General features: G+C 45.9%; 1 long non-coding RNA gene across 1 annotated transcript in view; it reads right to left on the reverse strand.

Moving 5' to 3' along the window:
• The window catches only part of LOC138980646 (uncharacterized), a 59,481-nt gene extending 48,359 nt beyond the window's left edge, over window positions 1-11,122 (reverse strand). The window contains exon 1 of the long non-coding RNA XR_011460418.1: window positions 10,942-11,122. This is a non-coding gene — a long non-coding RNA (uncharacterized lncRNA). The remainder of the gene's footprint in view (window positions 1-10,941) is intronic.
• Window positions 11,123-11,457: the final 335 nt, after the last annotated feature.

An 11,457-nucleotide genomic window follows, 5' to 3' on the forward strand; every position in this document is an offset into this window, starting at 1 on the left:
AATTCCCTGCTTCTCAATTAAAGCAGAAGTGGGTTTTTTTCTGACAGATTGCATGTGCCTGTGCCACAGTGGCCACTGATCTAAAAATAGAAGCGGCTGTGTTTCATCTAATTTTCGCCGACTTGCATAGATTCTTCTCATATGCCGTGTTAGTGGCATGTAGCTTATCATCCACATTACCAAATGATGAGTTAGTATAAAATTCCCACCCGCTAGCAGAAAGCACAAAAACCTGTCTTTATTACAGTGGAATGCGCTGAGCCTTAGCAGCCGGCTGCCATTGTTAGTAGATCATCTGAACAATTTTGAGACTGATATTGTTGCTCTACAGTCAGCCTCGGATAGGATAGGAAACCTCCCACGGTTGGAAGGTTACTACTACCCACCCGAGGTTGCCCTGGCTGACAATGGGAGAGTACATGTTGCCACATACATCCGGGCAGACCTCAAGTACAAGCTTGTAGACCCACCAATGCAAGATATGGAAGGACTTGGTTCCATGTGTGCAGTGCAGATCTCCATGCGGGGAAGGAGGCCACTTAATCTAGTGAACGTCTACTATCCCAGGGGCTGCAAGGCACAGGGTTGTACCAATTGGCTCACTCAGCTCTCGTCAGATTCGGGCAGCTGGGTAGTGATGGGGGATTTCAACGCGCACCACCGGATGTGGGACGCCGACGCAGAAAGTAGCCCTGACACTCAGCTGGCTGAAGACATCAGCATCTCAGATTTGGTGCTACTTAATGATGGCACGGCCACCAGACAAGCCCAGCGACAAAGAGACAGATCATCTGCCATTGATCTTACCCTGGTTAGCCCCGAACTTGCCCTTACCATCGACTGGCAGGTCTACCCCAACACACTCGGATCTGACCACTATCTGATACACGCGACCATCCATGAAGCTGACCCTGATCCTGCTGAAGTTGATCGTACGCCAAAGTACATCTGTGCCAAAGCAGATTGGGAGAAGTTCAAGAAGACTCTGACGCATATATGTGGAGAGACTGAGTTCAAAGACAATGACATAGACTAGTACTATGGTAACATCAGACAGGCAATCCTCAGTGCAGCTGACCAAGCTATTCCAAAACGCGCTTCTGGGCCTCAAAAGAGAGAACAGGCACCTTCCCCCTGGTGGAATGAAGAATGCAGAGCTGCGGTGCAGCGCAAACGGCGTTTTACAAAAGCATATCAGAAGAATCAGTCAGCCTCCAATAAAACAGCCCTCGAAGAAGTTGAAAAGGAGTGTGCTGCGGTCAATGAACAGGCAAAAGCAGCCTACTGGACAGATTTCTGTTGTAAAAAGGTGCATAACCAAGGAAACGCGTCCCTTGTATGGAACAAGCTGCGAAAATTCAAAAGGAAAGTGTTCTTGCCTGAAAAACCTTTGCTGAACGGGAATGAGTACACACAAAGTAATCTTGAGAAGGCCGAGGTGCTGGCTGAGACATTTGCAAAAGTCAGTCAGGCAGCTCATATGCCACAGTCGCTCGCTGATTACCGTCGAAAGGAAGAAGATAAATTCGGGCGAGCAGCAGCAGACAACTCACTGCCGATAAACCAGGATCTGGGTATCAATAAGTTGAGGAAGGCAATCCAAGGAATCAAATCCGGAAATGTTGCAACCGGCTTAGACCCCATTTCATACAACCTGATACGCCGGTTTTCTGAGCCAATGCTGGAAGTGCTGCTACAGTTTTACCAGCACTGTTGGGCGAGCTCAAAACTTCCCTCAGCCTGGAAAAACGCTCTGGTGATTGCTCTTCCCAAAGACGGTAAACCCCGGCACCTGCCGACAAGCTACCGCCCAATTTCACTCACACCTCACCTTGGCAAGGTATACGAAAGAATTGTAAAAAACAGACTAGAACACTTTCTTGAAAAGAACAACATTCTTCCCCTCTGCCAGGCAGGCTTCAGAAAGGGTCGAGCCTGCATGGAGCATGTGGTAAAACTTACAGCCCACATCAAGAAGGCTAAAGCACGAGGCAGAACAGTGCTGGCAACCTTCTTCGACATTAGAAGAGCATTTGACACGGTCTGGCATGGAAAGCTAATTCAGAAAATGTCCAACATGGGGATCTCAGGGCGCCTGCTGGAATTTGTCCAGGAATTCCTCACAGACAGGTCCATGGCTGTTAGAGTGGGGCAGTCCATCTCTCAAACACATGTCCTAGATATGGGGGTGCCTCAAGGAAGCATCATAGCCCCCATATTGTTCAGCATCATGGTCCACGATGCAGCAAATCTGAACCTCAAGGAGGCCTCATTGTCTCTGTTTGCCGATGACATGGCCCTCTGGGAAGCAGTCAACTGCAAGTCAGAAAGAACAATCAAAAAATGGGGCGGTACCAAGAAAAAGTCGACCAAATCGCTGACTACATGCAGACGAATGGCTTTGAGCTATCTACCAAAAAAACCGTGTTCATGGCTTTCACAGGAGTGCAGCTTGTCAAAAGGACATGTTCCATCACCATAAATGGGGTGCAGCTGGTGCCAGCAAATAAAACCAAGTTCTTGGGAGTGACATTCACAAGCTCTCTCAGTTGGGGCCCACACATAGACTCACTTGTGAGAAAAGCTCAACGCTCTCTAAACCTGATAAAGGTTCTGAGCAGAGAGTCGTGGGCAGCCGGAAAACCATTGATCCATCTTGTCCGTGCCCTTGTTCGGTCGCGCCTCAGCTATGGCCAAGAGGCTTTCTTTGCAGCTCCTGACAGTCAGTGGGTAAAGCTTGAAAGAGTAGAAAGAGCCGCTCTCAAAGTGGCGCTGGGGGTCCCCAGATCGGCAGTCTCCACTCTACTTTACCAGGAAGTGGGATGGCTGCCACTGAAAGAGGAATGCCACCTCAGATGTGCACAGCTGGCTGTCAGAATACACTGTGTCCCAAACACGGCAGTGGAAGTATTTACCCCAGACATGGGAGATACCGACCACATGCAATACAAAGCTCTTGAATCCAAGACTCATACATACCAAACAGTGCTCCCAATATACAACCATGTGAAGGGCATATGGGAACAGAGTGGCCTGTCCAAGGAAAAGCTGGTCACAGGTGGTACTCTTCCTTACCCTCCATGGCTGCTTGAAGCCCCAAATCTGATCATGGACTATGGAGACGGCCTCAAAAAGGCAGAAGACCCATTGCTGCTAGCCACAGTTGCAAAAGAAAAGATCGATCAACGATTTAAAAGCCACCTACAGGTCTTCACAGATGGTTCGATCCTGCAGTCAGGGGAGGCTGGGTGTGCCTTGTCGATTCTTGGACTTGATATAACACGAAAATACAAGCTAAACAAGGGGATCAGCATCTTCTCTGCAGAGTTATTTGCTATCTACATGGCCTGCACACTGATAAACGATCTGCCAACCCCACCCCTGGGGGTGGTCATCCTTACGGACTCAAAATCCTCGTTGCAAGCACTTGCACATGGCACCAAGAACAGAGGAGAGATGCAAACTGAAATTCATTTCTTAGCCCACCAAATTATGACAAAAGGAACAGACTTTTCCCTCATGTGGCTGCCATCCCACACAGGAATCCGGGGAAATGAAATGGCGGACAGAGCAGCAAAAGCAGCGGCTATGTCAACCATGCCAGTGACAGACATTCGGCTCTCCTGCCAGGAAGCCAAACTGCTGCTAGCCAAGCTAAAAAGAGAGGAAAGAGAGCAGACACTGTCACAAACATGTGAAGAGAGAGGATGGATACACCTCCCCTACAATAGGAAAGGGCACCACCTCCCACTCCCCCCGAGACCCCTAAGCCTGTTGCGTCGCTTGCGCACGGTCAGCAGCCGCATCTACTGGGACATGGTAGTCTGTCAGTGTGGCAAGACTGGACACCTCACACACGTGTTTGAAGGTTGTGACACTCTCAAGGAAGAGATGTCTAGTCTCATCCGCTACAGAAGGGAGAATGCTCTCAGTCTGGGAGACTTTCTCCGCCCACACCCATCACTCGGAGAGAAACCGATGATGGTCTTGGTCACCAATTTGTTCACCTCAACTGTTGCGAGCTGGTTCTAGTGTGCTTGCAGCAGACCCAGCACAGCACAGATCCACTTCTGGAATCTTAAGCTAAATGTGTCCCAAGACACACATTTTGTAGTCCTGGCATCCTGAAAGGCAGAGGCCCCAACCTACAGGTTTGCTACCATACCAAAAACGCCTCCAGACACGGGAACTTGGGAGCAGAGGCAACAGCTCCGCTTGAACCTCAGAAACCAAATGTGCCTCCAGACACACAGATCCCTTAGACGGCCGAGGCTGTGGCCTCTAAGGTTCTCTTGTACCAAACCGCCTCCTGACTCTGCAGCAGATTGCTTGCGCTGGCATCTGCTTACATAGACCCACATTAAGTCACCACCGAGTGGTAGACACAGACATTTGGTAGCACTGACTGCCAGCTTCACGGTAATGCGTACCCATAGCGCGGCTCTGCATGGGTGGGAATGTTCTGAGCAAAACACGATGTGTTACTCCATACCCCCCGCCCTCCATGGAACTTCTTGACCCCAACAAATTAGGGGGGGGGGGGGGGAGCTTGCCCAGTCGGTAGAGGCGCTGGCTTTAAAACCGGTTGTTACTATCAGCGTGGGCTCAACCCCCAAGTTCGGCGCGGGATGTGTGTCCCAGAGTCAACTTTGTGCAGACTCTCCTCGGTGTCCGAACACCCCCGTGTGCACGCATACACATGCGCACGGTGAGGATCCCAGGGTCACAGCGAAAGCCTCAGGCCTTGGAAACACGAATACATGCATGCAAAAATATGAAGCCCGGGTGTCCGTTCGGCCAACAGCCAAAAAAGTAACCATTTCAGCACTGACCCAAGACGACCCAACCCGGTCCCTAGCCCATTTCAGATCTCCTCTAGCAGCCGGCAGCCAGCTGTCTACATCCCCCCCCCCCCCCCCCCCCGCATTTTTATTTTTTATTTTCATACAAAGCCGGGATTTCCCGTGTAACATGCCCCTAATGGCTTTGCCGTGAGGGCGTAAAACTTTCATTTTCTCAGAAAACACAAGTGTTATTCCGATAACGTACCAGCTAAACCAGTTTGGAAGACTGACTCGATCGACTCTGTCATACGTAGCACTGACTACACTGAAATACGACTGCATCAGTTCAGTAAATGAATGGTTTCCGAATAATTATTTCAAGGCGAGAACAATCGTAATCGACAACGTGTAAGGTTCAGAACGTTCTTACCATATATAAGACTTATTACCAGCCTGCGTCATGCGTGCAGACTCAGTCAATGCATACTGCAGTGGTTCGATTGCCCAGGTAGCCTAGCAGTAGCAGACGACATTTAACCCCGCTCAGCAAATTAACTTGTTGGGCAAATGTGAACGAAAAAACGATGGGGATATAATACGTGTATGGTTCAGAGCATTCTTACCGTTCATATTTAGTACCAGACTCCCCGATGAGTGAAGATACCACACGAGAAACATGCCACATTTATTTTGAAAATGTACTTTCCGTCGACCGTGGCAAGGGGCAAAACTCTGCACAGTCAATCTGTCGAAGCTCGATGAAGGTTTCGAATCGCAAATAACTATGAGCACAGTCCTTTCTCCGAGTTTAAATGAGGTCTCCATGAAAGATCATCACTTTTTTTAGCTTAACGCTACACTGGAATTTACCAACAGAAATTAAAACAAGAGTTTGCGTGTGACGAAAGCACGACACACTTGAGACAGCCCACACGTACACAAAAGTAGATCCAGTGACACAAACCTGACGACACAGTTACGCCTATCCAAATGCGCGTTGCAAAATGTGCGTTTTGAATCTTCTTTTTTCTCTGGCGGTACTGACAATATCGTTATTGAAACAATCCCAGTGCACTAAGGGATTTATAGAGCAAATCTCGAAAATAATTATTGAACTCAGCGCTATGCGCTTCGTTCAATAATGAATTTTCTCGATTTGCTCTATAAATCCCTTAGTGCACTGGGATGTCTCAATAACTTAAAGTATTTCAGTTATTGAGACATCACAGTGCGCTAAGCGATTTATAGAGCAAATTGAGAAAATGAATTATTGAACGAAACGCGTAGTTAGATCTACTCTTGTGTGTGTGTGTCGGCTTTGCACATTTTGGGGGTATTGACGGTTTCATCGGCGACCATGCATTTTACGATTTGATTACATACTATACCCTCTGTTTCATTGTATCGATTAGCAACAAACACTATGAGTTACAGTTGTGCGAAATGTACCCATTAGCATACAGTTTCACTTAAGTATTCACTATTGGTGCAACAAATCAAAAGATACCGAAACGTTCTATACTCCCCAAAAATGAACGACCCCCAAGCAAATGAGTGGCTTCCCCTGATGTCAAACGACTGAAAGTAACACGTTCGTTTTCTCATTCGCAAAACAACTAAAGTTGGCATGTTATTTCTCGCAATGGGTAATCTTGAACTTTAGCGTGTTAAATTCATAGCTCAGGATTCAGAGGCATGTAAGTCTCCACATTTGTAGAATCAGCACTTGTAATCATAACAAGTCATTTTAGATCCTTTTGAAGTTACGGAATGAACTCCAATGAACTGTACGAATGCATTTCGTTTACATGGGTCAAAGAAGGAATTATCCGTATGAGCGAACAAGGGAGACAACTCTTTCGTGTAAATGATGTCGCATGGTTGACAACGTACGCCATTTTCGGTGCATTTTGGTCGATTGAACAACCAAATTAATTAATTATGCTTAAGTTTGGAGCTCAATCCGTCAACTAATTTCACGACAAATGTTCGTTGGCTTGCTTACATGGACTTGTATCAAAAATAAGTAAAGAATGTCACTGATTTTGAGCTATGAATTTAACACGCTAAAGTTCAAGATTACTTCGAAATGTACCTGCATTCATCTGGGAGGTTGCTGCTATGATTACATGGTAAGAATGTTTTGAAGCCTTCGCGTGTTCTGTTTACATCGTACTTGTCTTAAAATATGCGAAAGCCGCATTTCAGTCCTGAACTGGTGGTGTCGTCAGCTACATATACGAGTAGGACAGTCCATTGAATCAGTTGACTTCCATATGCTGCTTTGTCAAGCTCGAAATTTGTCAGAAAAAACCCCTGCTTTTAGCTGCGGGACATTTTAGGGTCAAGCATCATTGATTGGTAACACAGCCGATAAGAAGAATCTTCGCAAGTCGAAAGAAGAGGCTCAGACTCACTGTTGCACAGGCGCACGACATATGTCAGAAAAACACACTTCTGCTTTTAGTCGCGAGAATTTTAGGGTCAAGCATCATTTGGTAACGTGGAGAAGATAAGCTACATGTCACTAACACGGAGGATGAGAAGACAAGCTACATGTCACCAACACGGAGGGTGAGAAGACAAGCTACATTTCACCAACACGGAGGGTGAGAAGACAAGCTACATGTCACTAACACGGAGGATGAGAAGATAAGCTACATGTCACTAACACGGAGGGTGAGAAGATAAGCTACATGTCACTAACACGGAGGATGAGAAGATAAGCTACATGTCACTAACACGGAGGATGAGAAGATAAGCTACATGTCACTAACACGGAGGATGAGAAGATAAGCTACATGTCACTAACACGGAGGATGAGAAGATAAGCTACATGTCACTAACACGGAGGATGAGAAGATAAGCTACACGTCACTAACACGGAGGATGAGAAGATAAGCTACATGTCACTAACACGGAGGATGAGAAGATAAGCTACATGTCACTAACACGGAGGATGAGAAGATAAGCTACATGTCACTAACACGGAGGATGAGAAGATAAGCTACATGTCACTAACACGGAGGATGAGAAGATAAGCTACATGTCACTAACACGGAGGATGAGAAGATAAGCTACATGTCACTAACACGGAGGATGAGAAGATAAGCTACATGTCACTAACAAGGGAGGATGAGAAGATAAGCTACATGTCACTAACACGGAGGATGAGAAGATAAGCTACATGTCACTAACACGGAGGATGAGAAGATAAGCTACATGTCACTAACACGGAGGATGAGAAGATAAGCTGCATGTCACTAACACGGAGGATGAGAAGATAAGCTACATGTCACTAACACGGAGGATGAGAAGATAAGCTACATGTCACTAACACGGAGGATGAGAAGATAAGCTGCATGTCACTAACACGGAGGATGAGAAGATAAGCTACATGTCACTAACACGGAGGATGAGAAGATAAGCTACATGTCACTAACACGGAGGATGAGAAGATAAGCTACATGTCACTAACACGGAGGATGAGAAGATAAGCTACATGTCACTAACACGGAGGATGAGAAGATAAGCTACATGTCACTAACACGGAGGATGAGAAGATAAGCTACATGTCACTAACACGGAGGATGAGAAGATAAGCTACATGTCACTAACACGGAGGATGAGAAGATAAGCTACATGTCACTAACACGGAGGATGAGAAGATAAGCTACATGTCACTAACACGGAGGATGAGAAGATAAGCTACATGTCACTAACACGGAGGATGAGAAGATAAGCTACATGTCACTAACACGGAGGATGAGAAGATAAGCTACATGTCACTAACACGGAGGATGAGAAGATAAGCTACATGTCACTAACACGGAGGATGAGAAGATAAGCTACATGTCACTAACACGGAGGATGAGAAGATAAGCTACACGTCACTAACACGGAGGATGAGAAGATAAGCTACACGTCACTAACACGGAGGATGAGAAGATAAGCTACATGTCACTAACACGGAGGATGAGAAGATAAGCTACATGTCACTAACACGGAGGATGAGAAGATAAGCTACATGTCACTAACACGGAGGATGAGAAGATAAGCTACACGTCACTAACACGGAGGATGAGAAGATAAGCTACATGTCACTAACACGGAGGATGAGAAGATACGCTACATGTCACTAACACGGAGGATGAGAAGATAAGCTACATGTCACTAACACGGAGGATGAGAAGATAAGCTACATGTCACTAACACGGAGGATGAGAAGATAAGCTACATGTCACTAACACGGAGGATGAGAAGATAAGCTACATGTCACTAACACGGAGGATGAGAAGATAAGCTACATGTCACTAACACGGAGGATGAGAAGATAAGCTACATGTCACTAACACGGAGGATGAGAAGATAAGCTACATGTCACTAACACGGAGGATGAGAAGATAAGCTACATGTCACTAACACGGAGGATGAGAAGATAAGCTACATGTCACTAACACGGAGGATGAGAAGATAAGCTACATGTCACTAACACGGAGGATGAGAAGATAAGCTACATGTCACTAACACGGAGGATGAGAAGATAAGCTACACGTCACTAACACGGAGGATGAGAAGATAAGCTACATGTCACTAACACGGAGGATGAGAAGATAAGCTACATGTCACTAACACGGAGGATGAGAAGATAAGCTACATGTCACTAACACGGAGGATGAGAAGATAAGCTACATGTCACTAACACGGAGGATGAGAAGATAAGCTACATGTCACTAACACGGAGGATGAGAAGATAAGCTACATGTCACTAACACGGAGGATGAGAAGATAAGCTACATGTCACTAACACGGAGGATGAGAAGATAAGCTACATGTCACTAACACGGAGGATGAGAAGATAAGCTACATGTCACTAACACGGAGGATGAGAAGATAAGCTACATGTCACTAACACGGAGGATGAGAAGATAAGCTACATGTCACTAACACGGAGGATGAGAAGATAAGCTACATGTCACTAACACGGAGGATGAGAAGATAAGCTACATGTCACTAACACGGAGGATGAGAAGATAAGCTACATGTCACTAACACGGAGGATGAGAAGATAAGCTACATGTCACTAACACGGAGGATGAGAAGATAAGCTACATGTCACTAACACGGAGGATGAGAAGATAAGCTACATGTCACTAACACGGAGGATGAGAAGATAAGCTACATGTCACTAACACGGAGGATGAGAAGATAAGCTACATGTCACTAACACGGAGGATGAGAAGATAAGCTACATGTCACTAACACGGAGGATGAGAAGATAAGCTACATGTCACTAACACGGAGGATGAGAAGATAAGCTACATGTCACTAACACGGAGGATGAGAAGATAAGCTACATGTCACTAACACGGAGGATGAGAAGATAAGCTACATGTCACTAACACGGAGGATGAGAAGATAAGCTACATGTCACTAACACGGAGGATGAGAAGATAAGCTACATGTCACTAACACGGAGGATGAGAAGATAAGCTACATGTCACTAACACGGAGGATGAGAAGATAAGCTACATGTCACTAACACGGAGGATGAGAAGATAAGCTACATGTCACTAACACGGAGGATGAGAAGATAAGCTACATGTCACTAACACGGAGGATGAGAAGATAAGCTACATGTCACTAACACGGAGGATGAGAAGATAAGCTACATGTCACTAACACGGAGGATGAGAAGATAAGCTACATGTCACTAACGCGGAGGATGAGAAGATAAGCTACATGTCACTAACACGGAGGATGAGAAGAATCTTCTCACATCAAAAGAAGGGGCACAGCCTCGCTTTGGAAAAGGGCGGAAGAATACGCTCTCTGGAAAAGTTAGCGCACTCCAAGAGTGCGCTAACAGTTTTAAGCGCATAATGAACACTTATTTATCGCGCCTTCTCACTTGTGCTCACGGCGAAGTACAATAGCAACAGCGTGCACACGCACACACACACACACACACACACACACACACACACACACACACACACACACACACACACACAAGGGGCAGTAGGAGATCATTTGCATTCCGAATCAAGTCACATACCTTTCCGGAGTTCCAACGTCTAGAGTGTTGTAGGAGGGACAGTAGGAGATTATTTAACCGATCTTACATGTGCATTCCGAATTAAGTCATATCTCTTACCTGATATCCAACGGACCAAGTGTCGAATTTGTAACAATCGTAGTTTCCGACCTCGAAATCATCTTTAGGGCTGTCAAGCGCATGATAGGGGGAGTAGCAGTTATGTCCATGCAGTCGCACCATCACGTTTGAGTCAGTACCGGCCCAAACACGCTCCCCTGTTTTCACGCAAATCTTGACAGGAACTGTGAAATACAAGTTTAAAAGAACATGCCATGGTGTGCTAGCGATCATATCGAGTACACCACGTCTGTCTAGACTTTCAGTAGACATTAGAGCACGCATTGTTCTAGACTTTCAGTTGACATGAGAGCACGCATTGTTCTAAATTTTAAGTTGACATGAGAGCACGCATTGTTCTAGACTTTCAGTTGACATGAGAGCACGCATTGTTCTAGACGTTCAGTTGACATAAGAGCACGCATTGTTCTAGACTTTCAGTTCATATGAGAGCACGCATTGTTCTAGACTTTCAGTTCGTATGAGAGCACGCATTGTTCTAGACTTTCAGTTGAT

Source organism: Littorina saxatilis, linkage group LG11 (assembly GCF_037325665.1).
Source record: "Littorina saxatilis isolate snail1 linkage group LG11, US_GU_Lsax_2.0, whole genome shotgun sequence".
Lineage (NCBI taxonomy): Eukaryota > Metazoa > Mollusca > Gastropoda > Littorinimorpha > Littorinidae > Littorina > Littorina saxatilis.